We start from the raw sequence: 20,115 nt of genomic DNA, 5'->3' as shown, positions 1-20,115 counted from the left end.
GATTCATATTACAGTTGCTTTAGGCTTCTCATCCATCCCCCTTCATGGATTGTTTTTCACAATCTAATTAGCAGTCAAAGGTACTATAGATCACAAAATATATTATGAAGATATCTTACAATAACTAACGCTGTGCTTTCCATCTCTATGGAACAGTGATTGGGAATTGGAGCACTGTTCAGAGGGGAACTGTGTGAGAGAGGGCAAATAAATTCACCTCTCAGTTTCACTCACATTTTTTACCTTGCTTGGTAAGACTGTAAATTCCTCAGAACAGAGGCTTCTAATATATAAGCATATTTTATACAGTATCAAGTATGATGCAGGTCCGATCTCAGGAATCTATAGCTAGAAAAAGACAGCTTTGCTATTTCTCGATCAGCACTTTAAATTTTCAGTGCAGTTAATATGTACCTATTTCTCACTTCTCTCGTTTCAGTGCTCATTGGTCCTCTCTCTCTTTCCTTCGTAAATACTGGTTTGGGGTGGTGGTGGTGGTTTTTTTTTTTTAAAGATAAGCAAGTTTCAGTATGGTAATATTTTTTAAATTCACTATGGGCTAGTAGAAAGCCAAGTAATTTCACTAACAGTAGTAGGTTTAGAAACATTTCTGGTAAATACTGTGTGATTATTTGAGGCAGATAGCACCATACAGGGACATTTAAAAGTATTTGCCCAAAGCTTGGGACCAATAATGGAATATAATACCTGTAAGGAAATGAAAAATAGTAGTTTTCTTCTGCATGTGGTTAAATCTATACAAAAAAAGTGCTCATTTGACTTCAATAGGACTACTCTCATACATGTAAAATTAACCACATGTGGAAGTGTAATCAGGTCACACATAATGGTCAATATCCCATGATATTTTTGAGGTAATAACTCAGATTCTCAACTTTACTAGCATTAGCTCTGCATACAATTCAAGATATTTATGGACACAGTTAGAACTAAGATTATGTTGTTATAAAAATGTACAGAATTAAAGATGCTTTTGGCTTTCTCTGGGTTCTTTCAAAGTCAAAAGAGAAAGTTCTGTAAGAAACAAAACATCATGCACTTGATTGCTAGGCAGTTGCCACTAATTGTAAGTGTTTCTAGGATGACATTACACAGTCTTAACAGGTCAAAGCCTGAGCAAGCACAGGTCTTTATATAATGGTGAATCAAGTTTTGATACTAGCTTTTTAGAACAAAGACCCATTGTTTACTCTTGCCTGTTTGTGTTCCTGTAGTTTGTAGTCATGCTGCATAGGAATCGGATCCTTGCTGTGACTAAACCTGTTTATTGGGGGTAATACATCTGCACTGAAGAGTATGGCTCTTCGGTTTTGAGTGAGGAACATGAATTTGATGAGCATTTCCAAAATGCCCTCTTGGGAAAAGTCCCATTCCCTGATTAAGCCACTATGGTGCTATCAAATGCAAATACTATTAAGAACTAAGTGTGGAAATAATCAGAATGTTCCATGGAGCAAAATCTCCCGAAAGCAGTAATAGAATTATCCAAGGTAGGTGAAAAATTGGATTTTGGGCATTTCTAAAATGACATCACAATGGCCTATTTGACCAAATGTTTTAAATGCATATCATAAATTTGATGCATAATGTTTTCTTTTTCTCCAACATGGAACATTTTAAAGACATCTTAAAAATCTTCCTCCTCCCCCGACCAATATCTTAAATATCTGGTCATATTTGAATTTTATCAGGATGGGCATGAAAAATCACTACTCATTTTAGAAAATCTTGTCCCTGGGTTATAGTTATCTTCGGTTTATATATTAGGTACATAGCTGTGACTTATATAAAGTCAGTAATTTATATGGAATGGATCCTCATCTTTACTCCACTGAAGCACTGAATGTAGCCTGTTAAGCTGAGATGAATGAGTACTGACATCACCTACATTCCTGTGTAGAGAGAGGGTTTTTGTCACCATCTGTTGTTGTATGAATCATGTTTTCCTTATGATTTTATGGGAGAATAAAAATAACAGGAAAGAGAAAATGAGAAAAAAGGAAAAACTGTTGTATATTATGGTCTGCTAAGAGGATTCATCTTGTTAGGAATGGAGTGCTGCTTGTCTTGGATTCTTTTATTGTCACTTTTGTACAGCTAGCTAATATGCACCAGCTTGGGAAAAAGTATGAGCAGTGGTTATCCTACTACAGAAGCACAGAATGGTTGAGGTTGGAAGGGTCCTCTGGAGTTCACCTGGTCCAACTCTGCTCAAGCAGGGACACTTAGAGCCAGTTGCCCAGGACCATGTCCAGATGACTTCTGAATACCTACAAGGAGGGAGACCCCACCAGCATTCTGGGCAACCTGTGCCAGTGCTCAGTCACCCTCGCAGTAAAAAAGTGTTCCCTGATGTTCAGAGGGAGCCTCCTGTGTTTCAGTTTGTGCCCGTTGCCTCTTGTCCCATCACCGGGCACCACTGAAAAGAGCCTGGCTCCATTCTCTTTGCGCCCTCCCTTCAGGTATTTGTACACATGGGTGAGATCCCCCTTAGCCTTCTCTTCTCCAGGCTGAAGAGTCCCAGCTCTCTCAGCCTTTCCTCATAGGAGAGATGCTGCAGGCTCCCAGTCATCTTCGTGGCCCTTTGCTGGTCTCTATTATGTCTGTGTCTCTCTTGAACCAGGGAGCCCAGAACTGGACCCACTGCTCCAGGTGTGACCTCACCAGTGCTGACCAGAGGGGAAGCATCACCTCCTTTGGCCTGCTGGCAATGCTTTTTCTCTAATGCAGCCAAGGATATCATTAGCTTTATTTGCGACAAGGGCACAGTCCTGACCCGTGGTCAACTTGGTGTCCACCAGGAGCCCAGGTCCCTTTCTGCACAGCTGCTTCCCAGCTGTGTGGCCCCCAGCCTATATGGGTTGTTACATGAAGTTGTTCCTCTCCAGGTGCAGGACTTTATACTTCCCATTGTTGAACTTCATGAGGTTCTTGTCAGCCCATTTCATGAGTCACTTGAGGTCACTCTGGATGACAGCACAAGCCTCAGGTGTACCAGCACCTCCTCCCAGTTTTGTATCATCAGCAAACTTGCTGAGGGTGCACTCTGCCCCACCATCATTAATGAAGATGTTGAAGGGAATTGGACCCCATATTGACCCCTGGGGTACATCCCTAGTTGCTAGCCTCCAACTTGAATTTGTGCTACTGATCACTACCCTTTGGGTCCAGTGGTTCAACCAGTTTTCAGTCCACCTCACTGTCTGCTTATCCAGTCCGTAGTTCATCAGCTTCTCTATGAAGTTCTTACAGGAGAAACTGTTGAAAGCCTTCCTGAATGAAGATAGATTATCTACTTCTGTCCCCTCATCTACCAAGCCAGACATTTCATCACAGAAGGTTATCAAACTGGTCAAGCATGACTTCCCCTTGGTGAAGCCATGCTGACTACCCCTGATAACTTTCTTGTCCTTCATGTGCCTGGAAATGGTTTCCATGATTGGTTATTTCATCACGTTCCCAGGGACTGAGGTGAAGCTAGTCATTCCTTGGGTCCTCTGTCTTGCTCTTTTTGAAGATGGGAGTGACATTTTCTTTCCTGCAGTCCTCAAGGACCTATACCAGTCACCATCATCTTTCAAAGATTATTGAGAGTGACCTTGCAATGACATCAGCCAGCACCTTTCTGTTCGGATAGAAAGTTTTCCTAGTCTGGAATGCACTCCCAAGCCCCAGTTACTTCTCACTCTGTGAATAGAAATGTCTAGGAAATGGACAGCTCATAAAAGTTACTTGGTGTTTTGAACCTGTCTGGGTATATTTCTGAAAATTTTCAGGTTTTGGCTATGAATAAGAAGGATATTATGATTTTTCAATGTGTACTGTTCATTTAAAAGGATGAACAAAAACATTGTGAGAAAGTGTGTGTATTGAATTATTTATGGGTTTACACATGCACATACACTTCCTTGTAAACGTGAATTTTTAACCATGCTATTCTCAACTGCGGCTACTTGTCAGCCAGCCTCTGATGTCTCCTTCAAAATCCTGCATGTATGCATATTTATTTGATTCATTTTTTATTACTTTATATAGGTAGGGACCAGCTCTCAGGTATATTTGGTTCCTAAATAACAGGTCCCGGCCCATGTGACTTAAGAGAATAAGCTTCTCTGAAAGTCACATAGATCTCATGCTTGCTTCTGTCATTTGAACTGCCCCAGGGAAAAGTTTTTGTGTATTATGTAGTAAGGAATGGGACTTACACACTGAATCTTAGTTCAGCAGCTTACAGATAATGAATTTCCCTTCACTTTTGTCAAGTAAAACTCTTCTTTTTGTTCTGTGCAACTACTTCATGTTTATCCTGTGTGTTCGTGTGGTGAGGGGTTTGTGGATTGGGGCTTCTTGTTAAATAAAATGTATCTTTATTACAGCAAATCAAAACCTTAACAAATTCCTCCAAACTGCTTTCTAGCAACAGGGAGAGGGAAGGAAGCATTACCATGCAAGTAACACCCACAGACCAGTAGTCTTCACAAACTAGCATAATCAGAGTTTACTTTCCCGGATAGATTAAGTTAGTTACTTTCCTGGCTTGCCCAGAACAGATATGTAGGTGGGTGAATGAAGTAATGTTCTCAAAAGCATTGCCCATAAAATAAATTCTCCACATTACCTGAAGGACAAGCTGTTAGCTTATATACAGGTTATTTTTGGTTTTGAATAAATGATGCCAGAAGTAATCAACAGTATTAATCATTAAAGAAAGACAGGTTTTTAGAAGAAAACTAAAGCAAACAACTGGCATTATTTTTGCTCATTAACTGTCTTTGGATCTTAAGCAATTATCAGTAGATGCATATGGAATGACTACTGTCAAAATATAGCAGCAATTAAATCCCATTAGGAGAACTCCAGAAGTCATTAACCTGAGTGGAGAGCAGTCCAACAGCACTGGCTTTCTATTCTGTTATCAGGAAGTGTTAGAAAAGATGGAGTGGCCAGCATGTGGTAAAATGAGCCCACAGAAGCTACTTAGAGTTAAGAAACTTCAGAAGTGCCAAGCCATTACATTTTCTAGGCAGCAATGTAGATATAAAGGAGTAAACTGCCACTGTGCTCATGTTGATGGAGCTATATGCCGAGGTAGCTATGACTCCATGAAGGACCACACACCTGGGGTCAGACTGGTGCATGGGTGCTCCAATTCCATGTTGATGCCCTTCATTGTGTTTGTTTTTCCTACCAGGTTCCTTGTTTTCACCCAGCCCCTGTTGTATCCCTTTCGCCTTAGCATCCTCTTCCTCTCTTCTGTTTCAATCTTTACTATTCTCCTTTTGAGACTACATATTGCTGGGGACTTACCCAATGATATTTTCATAAAGCTCCCTGTTCACAGTGCTTTGGGACAGATGCTAACAGTTGGCAAGGCAGTAAAAGAACCTTGTGTACTCTGAGCTGTGTAAGATACACCACAGATAATTTGAAACATCCTCCTCTTGCTTTAATCCACGGAGCTGGCATTCATGGTATATATGTGCCAGGGTAGAAAGCAAGGTGTGTGGCATTATACAGTTTTCATTCCTTTCCTTCTCAGCTCCACAGCATCCACTGAGCTTTCTATCTCCCTAAAGCAAGAGACAAAGCGTGAGAGAAAGATGGCAAACATTTCTAGATTTAGAAATTTCCATACCCAGAGAAGAATTTCTAGAAAACCATTTGCCTGTTTATTTTTCCAGTCTCTTCATCTAATGGGTACAGGAGGGTGGCATCAGGTGGACCCACAACATTAATCTTTATACTAGTCTGGAGGAAAAAAAATGCTACATTAATATGCTCAAATCATTTTGATGTTAAGTCATATGTCAGATCATGAGACATGATTCCAAATGTAAGTGAAATGGTCTTTCCACTGATAAATGGCACAACCTTCAACTTTTAATGGTTGTGGGGGGAGCTCATGACCAGCTAGTAATTTTTATATGTTCAGGAATGGGGAGAGAGTGCATTGTTTTTATCTTGTTTATCTATCACATCATATGAGCTAGTTAAAGAACACTGAGTTGATTACTAGAATAGATTTGTAACCTACATTTTGCGCTCAGATTATGGACTTACTGTAGTATATTTCTTTCTTACTAATGATGATACTTCCGATACTGATAATAGATATGAGTAACCTTCATAAATTATATTTGGATAACTTACTTTGCATTGAAGTAGAGAGGCTAAAATGCCAGCTTTTAATGTGACCTATTCACATCAGGCTCCTCAAAATCAGCAAAAACCCTCATTGACATGAATAGTCTTTGGATGAAGCCTAAAAGTAATTGAGACATATATCTTAATTATCCATAATCCACAATGAGTCACCTCTCCTTCTAAGATTTTGGTTTTGGGCAATACACATACAGGGCATACCTATTTGTTTTCACATGCAATGTTTTTCTTTTAATATTACAGTAGGACCCGAGTTACAAGAAACTGTTGACTCTATTTAAAATAAGTCCATAATGACAACTCATGAGACTTATTTATCTTTCATTTTAGTGTAATATGCAGTTCATTTAGTGCTCTGCATATGATAACACGAACACAGCTTTATAGAAAAATTTCTTGTAAGAAATCAAGAGAGAATGAAAATTAGTTTGGCTGATGTGTTCTATGTAGGAAGCCACCCCTTGTGCCCAGCCCAGCTCTCTCGCCTGTTAAAGATAATATTTTTACAACTTTCAGGGATGAGAAGAAGAAAGGTCTGCAGCATACAGACTTCAGAAACAGGGAGCGTTTTGGCATACTTATTAACACACTTTGTTTTGGAGATAATGAGAACATTGCAAGCTGTTTGGGTCTTTTGTCTAAAAATTCCCACCAGAGGCTCCTGTAAGCCGCCATGGCCTTCAGTGACTGATTCCTGTGGAGCCTATGTCTGATTTAGCTGTTGTTGTCAGCTGTTTCTTGTGCCTGTTGGTGCCTGTTTTGCTGTCAGTGGGCACCTCGCCAAAGTTCTAAGAAATCCACTGGCTTTAGGTGTCCTTTCCTTCACTCCCTTCATAATGGCTGCAATTTTGATCAGCTTCTCATCGAAGAGAGCTGTCATTTTGAAGCACATCACATGGTGACATAAATTAGCTTGCATTGCCCCGTCCCGGCTAGAAATGAAATGGAACTAATGACTGGCATATGGAAGCAGAACTCACAACCACAGCAGATGAAGTGGTTCAGACCTTGCTGTCCCTTGAAATTTTCAACAATCCAATCATCAGAGTAACTGAGATTTTTAAACTAACGTTCCAGTGTATGTTACAGACTAGAATAGCAACTTTTTTATTCTTGATAGTTATTAGTTATATTATAAGTTTCTTTAAGACTCTTAATTTCTCAACACTTGCAGCTTTTTTGTAAAAGCCAATGCACAGCAAAAGGCAACAGAGATTATGTATGGAGATCAGACGAACACAGTGGCTATCCTTCAAATCACAAGAAAAGTTTAAAGCGCAGAGTCTTGTAGGCCCATGAGGAAAAATCTGAAGGTGGGGGCTGGGGAACAGGAAAAGATTTTCTTGTATGCCATCCATGTCACACACTGTAGATGGATAGCGATGTTTTGAATCTTGGAGTGTCTTCAATCTGGAGGATCATGGAAGGGCTGCAGACCACTAATGAGGAAAGCCCCGGTTTTGAAGTAGAAAATGCCCTATGTTTAGTATAAATAGCTGAGGAAAACCTTTCCTAGAATAATATCTGGGAACCCATAACAAATTTAGAAATGTATTAGATTTGTTTTTAGAATCCTGAGTTCAGGAATCTCTGTGCTACGAGGACTCAGCTGTACCACTTCTGTCTGGTTTTTAGGCTTAGATGCTTTTTCAATCTGCATCACTTGAAGACTCTCATCTGGGAGAGATCTCTGATCTCTTGAAGATTGCAATAAGTGGTAATTTGATGAAATACAGAAACAGATCTTTGTGACAGCCTGGTGCCCAGTGAGTGCTCTGATCAGGGTGCTTCACAGTCCTGCTCAGTTTCCTCCTATTTCTGGCACAGTGAATCTTAAATTCTTTTCTGTAGTGTGGAGCAGCTTAAACGTAAACAATATAAAAAGGTGGACTAGTGGGGCCTGTGCAGGCCAGGAACATGCAGTCCAGGTGTCTCACAGGGAATCTAAGTTCCACCACATGGACTAGCCCGAAAGCAGATGATGCAGCAGTCGGCAGTTAGCATCTAAGTCTCCTTTGGAGTTCAGCCCCAAACTTATATAAACCCCGAAATGTGTTTGGCTTTTTTTTCCTGTTTCCAGTATCTGAAGTAATGCTGTGCATTCTGATACCATAAAGCAGTGGCCGATGAGTAAGACACCCTCAGCCTAATGAAATAACTTGATTTCCAGAGAATTTTCGGAAACAGTTTCTCATTTATGGTATAGGTAACCAAGTGTATTCTTCTCTGAGAATGTGCACCACTGAACTCCCTTAGTCACCGAAAGATTAAGTGGTGCTTTTGAACATTGCCACTTTGATCTCAATGTGAGGTCTAACTCAGTCTCAGATCTGTATTTTGCTTCTGTGCTCATTTCCCTCTCTGCTTACAAAGTATGATTTGTTTTGTTTTATATAATAATTGTCTCTATTAGCATTGATATAATTTAGAAACGTCCTTTGCTTTTTTGTTTTTGTTTTTAAATTGGGAAGAGAGAGCTTTGTAAAAAACCACATTTCCTTTATATAGACAATTTTTGTCCTGTACAGCTGAGCATTCTGGAAAAGCGGAGGTTGTTATTTATACAAAGCCATGCAATTGGCAGTAGCAAACTTGAAAATCCTAACAACACATACAGTCTTTCTGCCTCTTGCTTTAACAAATGAGTTCCACATTAGAGTTGTGTCCCTTACTAGGATTGTAATAGATATGAGATACCACCTAATGCTCTAATCACTACACTGTAAAAGCAGGCAGGGCACAATCTGTAGGAACATGAAAGCATGTCAGTTTTGAATACAAATATAGCATCCAAACTATAATGTGAAGAAGAGATGCCTGTATTAAAAGCATCTGCTACAGACTTTTCACAAAACAAACATAATTGCTGGTTTCCAGTGCTATTAAAGGTTTAGAAAAAGTGGTTATTCCCCAGTTCTATCAGTCTAATAACAGATACTACATCTCTCTCCAAACTTTGCCTTGCTTTAAGAAAACAACAATTTACATCTAAGGCTGAAAAGCAGTCCTTCAAACGCACATTGTGATTTACTATGCTCATTGCATAACTAATATTGCAAATTAATGACACTGCTTTTAATATAGAGTGGATTAATGCTGAATTAATTATATTAATGAGCTCAAGACCAGTAGAAAGACATTTATTTTCTTATAAGACTGCAAAACTGGTATTTAGGAATTTTTTTTTGACAAAGGTCAATCAAAGACAATGAGCATTTGTATTAGGTTTCATGTGCAGATTGCCATTGTGATTTATACTGGTGAAATTACATCTGGAAGATCACTCAACAGCCCTAAAAGCTAGGCTTTTTAAAAGTATGGTTGGTAATGAGATCTCTTATCTATTTGTTTGATTCAAAGGTATTTAAGAAATCTTTCCAGCCACAGAGTAGCATATTGGTAGAACTAACCTGTGTGGGAAGAGAGCTGGTGAGAGCACACTGGCCTCACCAGTGGAGCTCAGAGTTAGCAGATAATGTTTCTTGAGCCTTTTAAGCATTCTTTAAGATCTACTTTGTAGTAAGATACTGTAGTGGGATTTGTGTTGCCAAATATTTTTATAGTTACAGTCCTGTTTATGCTGATGAATTTCACTTTTGAAGGCTGCCAGTGAATAGGGATGGAGGACAATCCACTTACTTATTTATGTTTCCTTAAAAAGTGCAGTAAAGAATGGGGCTGCTCTGCATAATGCAAAGACAGAGCAAATCCATTTTAGTTAATATCCTTCATGCTTAAAAAGTATTTTTCAAGTATAATCATAGCCTAATAATCTTCAGTATCTGTAGTGAAACAGTAATGTACATGAAAATGCAGTATATGTTGTTTGGCGGGGGGTGAAGAGAGCAGAATAGGAAGACGGGAGGGGAGGAGAAGAAGCAGCAGTCTCATAGTAAAAATCTGAAATTACTTAATGGACGCTAAAGCAGTGAGAAAAGGGAAAAATAAACAGCGAACCATTTAAAGATGTTGAGAAATTTTCATAAGGCTTCATTAGGTACACTTTCAAATTTACATTGACTATGTTACTGATGCTAAAGATGGTTTTAATCTTAAAATGTTTTCTGATAATCTTATGTGCTTTTTGTAGTCAGATAATTTTTTATACATAAATACTCATAGTATGTAATTACCTGGAACCCAGTCCAAAGATATGTGAATTTTCCAAAGCGGGAGACTGAATCCTTTCAATATATGTGGGCATTAGATCAGACTTTTTCTCTAAAGTGGGTAATTCTCTGACCTGTGGTGGTCAGATGGTGCTCTGCCGTAAAAGCTATCTAAAGACATACGTTTTGTAATGAGGGACAATATTTTGTATAAACCCAGGCAAAATTATTGGGGAGAGGAAGTGAAAAAAGAGGAGGAAAAAAAGATCCAGCGTAGGGAACATGTCCCCAAAACTTTCTCTACCTACTGGAGCCGGCCTTTTCATTGGATCTGCTACAGCCCATTCTCTTTTCTAACCCTACCAGCTCATCTAATAAAGGACAGTCTCTCTTCATGCAAACTGTCTCCTGTATTCTTAGATCATCTTGGCCATAATACAGTCAAGATCACCTAATATTCAGCTGGTCAGCAAAACAATATATCACTTTCCTGATGCAAGGTTGACATTTGCCAACAAGGAAGTGCAGAAGTTCTTTTCTTTTTCCTGCCATAAGTATTTCTGAGATGGAAACTTTCCTGATGGTGTATAGTTCAAAAGAAGACGCTTTTTTTTTTTCATTTTCTAGCTCAGACTGTTTGTTTGTTAGTTTGTTTTTTCTCTTATGCCCATTAATGCTTCACAATCCTTTCAAATAATATAACAGCGCTGACAGACAAAACATGCTTCATCCAACTCTTATTAGAATGTGTTGCTTCTGAACTCTTTCACCTGTTCTCAGGCTTCTTTTAAGTTTGCCTGAAAGCCCCAAGGAAACACCTTGAACTTTAGTATTTTAATCTCTTGATCTCTGTGGATGATGTTGATGGGGGAGCTGTTCCTCTCAGTTGGTGACTGCAGAAAACTGTCGTAGTAAGTTAAGATAAAAACTGTATTATTTTCATTCTTTGGCTCCAACACCAATCAGCTTTGAACTTCTTATTAGAATGAAGTATCATTTAATGCTATCAAAATCAGATGTTTAAGTAATTTTCTAGCAGCAAAGAAAATACAAGATACCTCCAGGATGTGCTTCTAATGAGCATTTTTCTCGCTCCATCTTAAGTGTGTAGCAACAGAAAGACTCACTGATGTACAATTGTGTACGTATTTAAGCTGCTTCCAAAGTTTTAGTGAAGGTACCTTAAATTTTATTTCCTTGGGATCTGTAATATCTGTAGATTTCAAAAGATTAGAGAGAACAGTGTGAAGTTCACTGTGAACACAGTGTAAAATTAACTGGCCCACGGTTTGGAAGACAGGTCTTCATAGCTACGCTTTTAGAGGTTAACCAAATCTTTCCTGGCCTTCCTTTAATGATTGTTGTGCTCATTTACTTTATGTCAGAAGCTCAAATATAATTAAAACGGAAATCTACAGAGAAATACAGGTTTTTGGTAATGGTACCTGATTATTTTCAATGGAGAGGACATTAATGTATTAACGCAGTGAAAGTCATACGCGAGTAGGCAGGCAGAGCAAGTCACTGTTGTAGTGCAGTGTGTTCCCCCTGGTTTCCATATAAACAAGTTTTTCACGATTGGCAACAGGTTTTCATTTTGTTTTCTGTTTTATAGCATGAGGCTTATCTGGCCTCCATCCCCCTCTGTGAAGAGCAGACAAAAATCTCCCCAAGCTCTGACTTACCAGCGGGTCTCCCCAGGCTGTAGTGAGGCCTGCACGGTGCTAGATAAGAAAAGAGTATACTTCAAACAGCTCGGCATTAATCAGCCAGCAAGGCTTCAAGCTCAGTGTTAGAGCAAAGGAATGCAGTTCAGAGGCTCGCTTACATGAAATGAAATTAAACGAGACAGACTCACTTAATTCTTGCTTTTAAAAAGCTCTTGAAGTGCTGTTTTAAACTAGTTACTTTGTGATGCCACTGAGCGAGGCGGTTAATCTGGCTCATCTGAGGGGGAAAGAGGCAGACCCCATGGGATTCTTTGGGAGAATTGCTGGGTTGGCCTTTGAAACAACTTCCTTATATCTTATTCATACCTTTCCAGCATAACATATTGTATCATCTATTATCTTTAACTAAAATACTCAGCTCCTCCTTTCGTATCACTGTTAGGGCAGTCCTTGTAAGGAATGTAGATGGTAGCTTAATTGCTCTGTGAGGCAACACAGGATCTTCTACTGTGCACCCAAGAACTACACTTACGTGATTCAAGGGCGATCTTAGCTTGTGACTTTAAGGGAAGTGAGAGAGCTGACAGTGAAACTTTACTTTGCAATACACTCCGAATTGTGCTGGGGAAGGATGTTGGACAACTTGAGGAAATCAGTGTAGAAAACTGAGCAAAAATTCATCCTTTATCTATTCTTCTCGTTTTACAAGCTTCAGAAATTAGAAGAAAGTCAGTGTGCTCTGTGGTATATTCACGGTAATACAAGATTTTTGAAAAACACATAGATGGCAAGTAACAACTAGAGTCCGAAGTCTAAACAGAATGTGCCTAAGAAAATCCTGTAGTTATAGAAACTATTCCAAAATGGTTCTGTATTAAGGATCTCTTTCCTAATTAAGTGATTAGCCAATCAGAGCAATCAATTTATGCTAATGATAGGGCTAATAGTGAATTCCCAGTTGGAGTTTAAATCCATGGCTGTAAGCTCAGAAGCATCTGTTCTAATGATTAAACCATTTGCTCTGTATATATCTGATACTAGCTCCATTAGCTAAACCAATGATAACTTAACTGTAGCTCTTTCACCTTAGGCAGGAAGTAAAGTACCTAAGAAAATATTCTGTACAGGCAAACTCATGATAGGTAGATACTTCCGTCATTGTGCTCTTTGAACTCTGCTGCGGTAAAAACAGATCTGCAGTGCTTGGAACTGTATCCTTTGCTCCAGCAGAAACAAAGGTCACCTACCAAAACCATGGAAGACTCATGCTGAGCACTGGAGCCTTTCTGGAGCTCATGTGTATACTTGCCACTGATGTATGTATTTGCATTTATTAAATAATAGCCTTAAATATAAGTAGTCAGGAGATTTGTGGAGATAGAAGAAAGGTCAGTAGGACGCTGGAGGAGTTCTATGTGAGTGAGGGGGAAAAGGGCTTTCAATAAGCAATTGACATCAGATTTTTACAGTGTCTACCTTACCAGAGAAACACTTTAAAAATTAAGATAAGTGAGCATTTATAACTCTCTGAAATAAAAACCACACTTTTTATCTATTTGAAGGCCAAATCTAGATCTTGTCCTCCTGTCTGTCTCTTTCTTCCAGCTAATATAATATATGTAACATTCTTTTAAAAATGAAGCTATATAAAATAGGATTATATAGACGATTATGTATAATACAATTGCCCATATAAAATTTCCCATCACTCTTGGAGATTTATGCAATTCACTTAAACAATGTTTACTGGCATTTGTGTTACGGAGTGGGATTGGTCAGTTCTGTCTGCATTAAAGCACGCAGTTGTTAGTTTTCATTGCAGATGCTTTTTCTGGAGAGCGTTAGGTCGCTGTCCCGCTCTGACATACTATTTTCAAATGAGAGATATTGAAATAAAGCACTGCTGCAAGGAGAAAAATGAGGCTTCGAGTACTACGTTAATAGAAAAGAATTTGTCCTCAGAATGTGATTTAATTTATGCTAATATCTCCTGTTGTTTAAGTGATGAACTGGTATATGAAAGAGGGAAATAATGCAATTTTTAAACAGTTATATTATTAGGGGCCTATTGTATTTGATTTGGCTACAATAGCATCAAAAGAGAGCTGAGGATGATAACTGAGTATCTTAAGGTGCCTGCTATAAGCCTGTATTCTGCCTTTCATCCAGAGTGACCCATTATCACCTGGGCTCCGACTAAGCAATGTTAATTTTTTATTTAGTATCTTTATTCCAAAGATAAAATGAAAAGAAAATAAAGGTTCATCAGAAGGATTGAGGGATGAGAAGGCTGATGAAGAACCACAAAGTGGAAAAAGAGGCAAGGAGTTTCAGTGAAAACAAGAAAAAGGTGGCAGAGAAAATGTAAGGGAAGTGATGGGAAGAGAAGAGGCAGGTAACAAAGTTTGTGAGGCAGGGGAGGGGCTTTCTAAAGTCAAAATTACCATGTGGTTAGTAAGTGGAACTGAATGCGAAATAAGGTCAGAGAATGAGGAGCAAGAAGGCTTAGACAAATGCTAGTACATTAAGTGTTTTGTCCTGTCCAGTCACTTCCCCACATCTAGTGTCACAAACTGGAAAACAGAAACCAAAGGCAATTTCATGTCAGGCCTGTGCAGCACTCCAATAAGCTGAGCAAAAGGAGAAGAGAAAGACACGGCAGAGCGTAGCCTCCAGACAACAACAATATGTGGCAGGAAAGGGTGCTAATTTGCTTCCTTAGCAGTCATCTATTTGCTTGCATATACTGCAGAGGAGAGAAATAAGGATTTTTATTTTCCTTCCCTCCCCTCTTATTTTTCCCCCACCTCATTTCACGTTCAGTCATCTGTTCTGCAGTGTGCTGTTCTCTTCAGTCAAGAATAGCACACCAACTATTGCCAATTCCAGTCTTCTGGGAGATGCTCTTGCATTGTGCAGCTGTCTTCCCAAAGACAGGGGCATCACCTCCCTAAAAACCTCTTACTTTGCTATTCTCAAGGCTGCAAGCTTGAGTTTGTCCCAGAAACCAATCATCCAGTTGTCACTCAGCGTGCTATCACCATATGCTAACTTGATGGGAAGCTGTCTTCAAAGCAAACGTGATTGTCCACTCTACCACTCCACGACTGTGTGGGTGCATATGTGCAACCATGCAGGTAGTGTCTGTGTGCGTATGCAGGGAAGCACAGTTAGCATGAAATGATTCAAGTGTCAAACAACAGGGAGAATTTGCTAGCCACATACGCTGCGTGAAACCTGGCAGCATTTAGTATTTTCCATTTTTACTTAGAGGATCAGAAGCCCCATAGGTTGTTTTAAAAAAAAACACCCACAAAACCAGAAATAAAATAAGCGGGGGGAGGTTTTGGGGTCAGTCCAGTAATTTCAGACATGAAGTTCGTATAAGTGGAAACACTGATTTATTCACATCTAGCCATTCTCATTTTCAGCAACTGGGACGAGCTACATCTGGAGGCAGAAACATGATAAAGAGTCCCCAGATACTGGTAGTCTTTGAGAGCAGAAACTATTTTAGAGGATTTAAATGACAATTTTTTTCAAAGTTGTTAGCTACTAAATCAGCTTATTAGGCATGCTTCAAAACTCCACTGGGAATCATCCTTCTTTCTTTTTTTTTTTGAGACACAAAGACACAAATCTTTCTTTTTAAAAAATATGTAAACACAAGTGAATAGCAACATATTTCAACAGTTATATTTTGCAATTCCTTTCTGTCGCACTGAGGACACTTAATTCAGTGGCACTATTCACAGCAGTGAGGGGAGGACAATAATGGAAAGAAAGTTTAAAAACACCATTTAGGCTTCTGTTTGGAAAGTGAAGGGCAAATCTCCCAAGGCTCTGCGTGAAAAGAGAGAGCTTTGCCAGGATTCTTTTCTATTGGATCCAGAATCACTCCCCGTATAATCTTTTTCCAAAAGACAAGGCCAGTAACAAGCATTCTTTCTCTGTGACTTGAGAAATAAGACAAAAACATAAAATGATCTCACCTTTCACCTTATATGAGGTGAATGGGTCAGGACAGACGGTTGGTTTTGTGTCTGTATATAGATGTCTGCTGGCCTGCCTTGGGAACAGCATTCCTGAATGAATTCCCAAAACAGGTATGTGGTATATCTTCTCTGTGTTGCCCTTAGAACGTACAAGGAAAAGGCATCACCTCTGTGTCAGAACAGCATGTTTCCTACCTGTTCTCTTTCCTTCTGAGCTTAGAGTAACATTATTGGTATTGCTTGAAAGGTCCTCTACTTCTTAAAATTTGCGCATTGACACACAAAGAAACAAAATGATCAAGCTCAGTTTTCATGTAGGTTGGACAAATTGTAGCTAGGAGATAAGGATGGTTTTGTTGCTGTTGGCCTGAATGGGATTTTAAATAATGGATTTAACTAAAATACCATCCCTGAATAGGATTTGAACTAGTGGCTGTCGCTGAGGAGAGGATGAGCTCTGTATCTCAAGATTCTCTTCACATGGGGAGGTTTCCCATTCCTTATGTTAACTTCTGTCTGTAAGTAGTAATACTAAAAATAGTTGTTGCTATTGAACTGAATTTTGCATTGTCAGTACAGCGGTTACTGAATTTAACTGTTAAAAAATAGATACATAAGGAACAGAAAAGTTCTAAAGTTAAAAAAAATCCCAAATGTCTTCAAATTCTCTGCTGTCAATACAATTTCTAGTTATGTCACTGAAACAAAGAAGAATGTGTTGCTATAACTAAAAGAAGGTCTAAGCAATAACATAGCTTCTTCCAAGAAACACTTTAAAAGTTGAGAGAGGGCTGTTTGGTTTTTTTCCCACTGTTGTTAGAGTATCATCAAAAAGAAATTTACTCCTTTTTTTATTACGTAGTTTCCCCTGTCAAAATTGGCTTATATGCATGCAGATTCTAGAGCTGTACCATTCTGGACATTTTATTGAAGCCAGATTGCCCAATTTTGACAAATGCACATGGATGCATGGGCTAGCATATAGTGCACAAGTACCTATGCAGCAGTTGTGTGTGGTTAGTAAGATGCTCACTTGCCATGTTTTTGCACAGATTGGTGATTATGGTGTGCAAATGAGGTAGCAGAGGACATAAATGAGAGGTGCGTGTATATGCAGGTAACGTTACATCCTCCCCTATATTATGATCCTTGTGAGAAGAAGTGTTAGCAATGGTCTGCAGTCAGCCAGGGACTGATTTTTATGTAGAAGATGTTCAAATAGTATGGTGAAGGCAGTGGCAGAAGACTGAGGGGAAAACTGCTGTTTGTAACTCCTACAATGGTGGTGTAAGATTATAGCCGAGTGAGGAACATATAGTGAAGCCTCACTGATGCCTACTGCATCTTTCTGAAAGGATAGCTTCAGCAACAGTAGAAGCATCCCAGAGGGGAAAGGCAGAGGCAAGCATAGAGGTGGACACCCGGACACCAGAACCACAACACGTGGACATCAGAAGAGACTGTTGCAGCTCAGTTTGTGTTTGGAAATCTGGTCTTTCTGGCAGTGAAGTGGAATGTGATTCTTCACATAGCACCAAGATATGTACACATACAGAGCTGTAAAAATGCATAGAAATCCTGAATGACAGGAATTTTGAGGGAAAATTTGCAGTGAAAGCAGTCATTTAATTGAACAGAGGTTGAGCAGGTAGGAGCTTTTCCTTTAGTGTGAGCTTCTTTTCTAAACCTCTACTTTGAAAAGGCATATAGCTGTTGCCTGTCAGCTAAATTGGACTGGTGTTTTGACACCACACATTTTTAAGCACCAGTGGAGCAGAAATGAAAGCTATCAATAATAAGCTTGGCCATACAGGTGTACGCCCACTTGCATTCTAATATTTATAAAAACCTATTCCATACTTCACTGCTGAGGGGTGAAACTAGTGACAGAAAATGCATGAGCCTTCCAGAGCCCGTGCACTACAAGCTCACATTTCCACTTATCAGGGAAGAAATTCCATTTTGTTTTATATTCTAAGAACAGAGAAAAAAGAGTCCAAACACTAAACACATTCAGTGTTCCTGTCAGTGCCAGACTTCTGCACTGGAGGACTTCCGTGTGACACAAAATCAAAAGCTACTGTTCCCTGGCAGCCCTGCCTGTCGTTCAGTCTGCTCTAATAAAAGAGAAAAGAATGTAAAAAGTGGCAACTTCTGCAACTGTGCAAATGTTGCATCTCACTGCCAGTAGGCTTGTGGCTGGGATTCAACTTATGCACCAAGTCTAGGGCTAGCTGATACTTAGCATGTTTATTTATGTATGTTATATACACTGGAAACGTATGGTCTTTGTGTTTTATTGCTTTCCAAAGGGACTGGCTTGTACTCTTCCAGAATTAGATGAAAGCATATGAAAAACACCACAGAGGAACTAGAATCTGATTGACGCAGATGTTCCACAGGGCTTATGAAATGCACCTTCCCTCTATAAATCACCGGAGTTTTAATCTACTGAACTTTCCTCTTAAAGAAATATGTATTTGCAAATGCAATTACTGTGCTTTTCAGTGGTTATTGTATTACTATTTGCATGAAGCAGACTTGAAGTACCTCATGCATGTCATTTTCATGTGTTTAATATTGTCATAGTGGCCTTTGGAGGGCAAGTGAAGTGCTCCCAATGTCCCAGTGGAAGCCTTTCTTTCAGTAGTATTTCTAGCCCTAAAATGATACTAGAAGTCAGAGTTCAAAATGATAAAATTGTGCATAAAGTTAAACACAAAGAGAGGGCTATAGTCTTTATCTGGGAGGTGTGTGAGCTATCATTATTGATAAAATTTCACAGACTTTTAACACTTTTAAAAAAAATATAGAATCATAGAATCATAGAATGTTTTGGGTTGGAAGGGACCCCTAGAGGTCATCTAGTCCAACCCCCCTGCAGGAGCAGGGACACCGCTAACTAGATCAGGTTGCTCAGAGCCCCATCCAACCTCGCCTTGAATGTTTCCAGGGATGGGGCCTCCGCCACCTCTCTGGGGAACCCGTTCCAGTGTTTCACCACCCTCATTGTAAAGAATTTCTTCCTTATATCTAGTCTAAACCTACCCTGGTTTAGTTTAAAACCATTACCCCTTGTCCTGTGGAAACGTGAACCTCAGCTATAGCCTCTTGCCTTCATTTTTCCCAAAAGAAGATTTTTTTTCCCTTTTAAAGGATGTAGGAATACAAAATAATTTTAATATGAGGGACATAGTTATTTCAAGAGTTTATTTTAAATTCTTGCGTTGTCCCTACCCTAGGGATTATTTGCAGAGGGCAAAGAGAAGGACTCTATGTGTGAGTACATGTGCATGCATATGTGTATGGGCACTTGTAAGCGTACATGCGCATACACACACAGTTAGCTGGTCTGTCACAAATTTGTCCAGTTATTATACAGTATCTCTGTAACGAGGTTTAAATGAATAATTACCTGACTGAATAAGGCCTTTTGGCTAGGTATGTTTGATATTTAAATGTTTCACGCTTTTTTTGGTAATAGGATTCAAACAACTTCTTTGGCAAATTATCCTGTTAAATTATGTGGCACTCAAGCTGGCAACCAGTTTTATCACCTGCGAGTAACTGTTAGCCCAGCACATGCTCACGTTCCTGCTATGCGTTCACCATGGAGCTTGTTCTAGTTAAGATCCTATTAGCTGAATTACTTTGCAGCACATTATAAACATCACTATGATTACAGGGACCAAAAGTCTCCCTATTAATTTCTGCAGAACAGTAGCTCTGAGCGTCAAAGCTACCATTCCAATTACATTGAAATTGGGTTGCTGCGCTGTATTGACAAGCAGCGCTACGAATAGCACAGGTGTGAATACCTGCTCTCGCGGGGGAGGTCGAACACAGCAGACAGGAGTCTCCATGGGTCACACGTAGGCTAACTGGAGGGACTGGTAATTTAAGCTAGCTTCTGAGTAAATTAAATCAGACAAACGGTGGGGTGGATTTCACAACTCTTTAGGATGCTTCTCTTTCATCATTTGCTGCACGCATGTAAACACCTCCTAAAATGTCTTCACTGATCTAAGGGGCAAACTGCTCTGCAGAGGCAGGTGTGCGTGCAGCTCCATCAGAAAGGAAGGCGGTTGTGGGAGTGGCATCCAAGGGCTGAATTTGGCCTCACATGTGAAAACTGACATAACTACACCTGGGATAAAA

Source organism: Egretta garzetta, unplaced genomic scaffold (genome assembly GCF_000687185.1).
Source record: "Egretta garzetta isolate BGI_Z169 unplaced genomic scaffold, ASM68718v1 scaffold72, whole genome shotgun sequence".
NCBI classification, from domain to species: domain Eukaryota; kingdom Metazoa; phylum Chordata; class Aves; order Pelecaniformes; family Ardeidae; genus Egretta; species Egretta garzetta.
Note: the sequence above shows the minus strand (reverse complement) of the source record.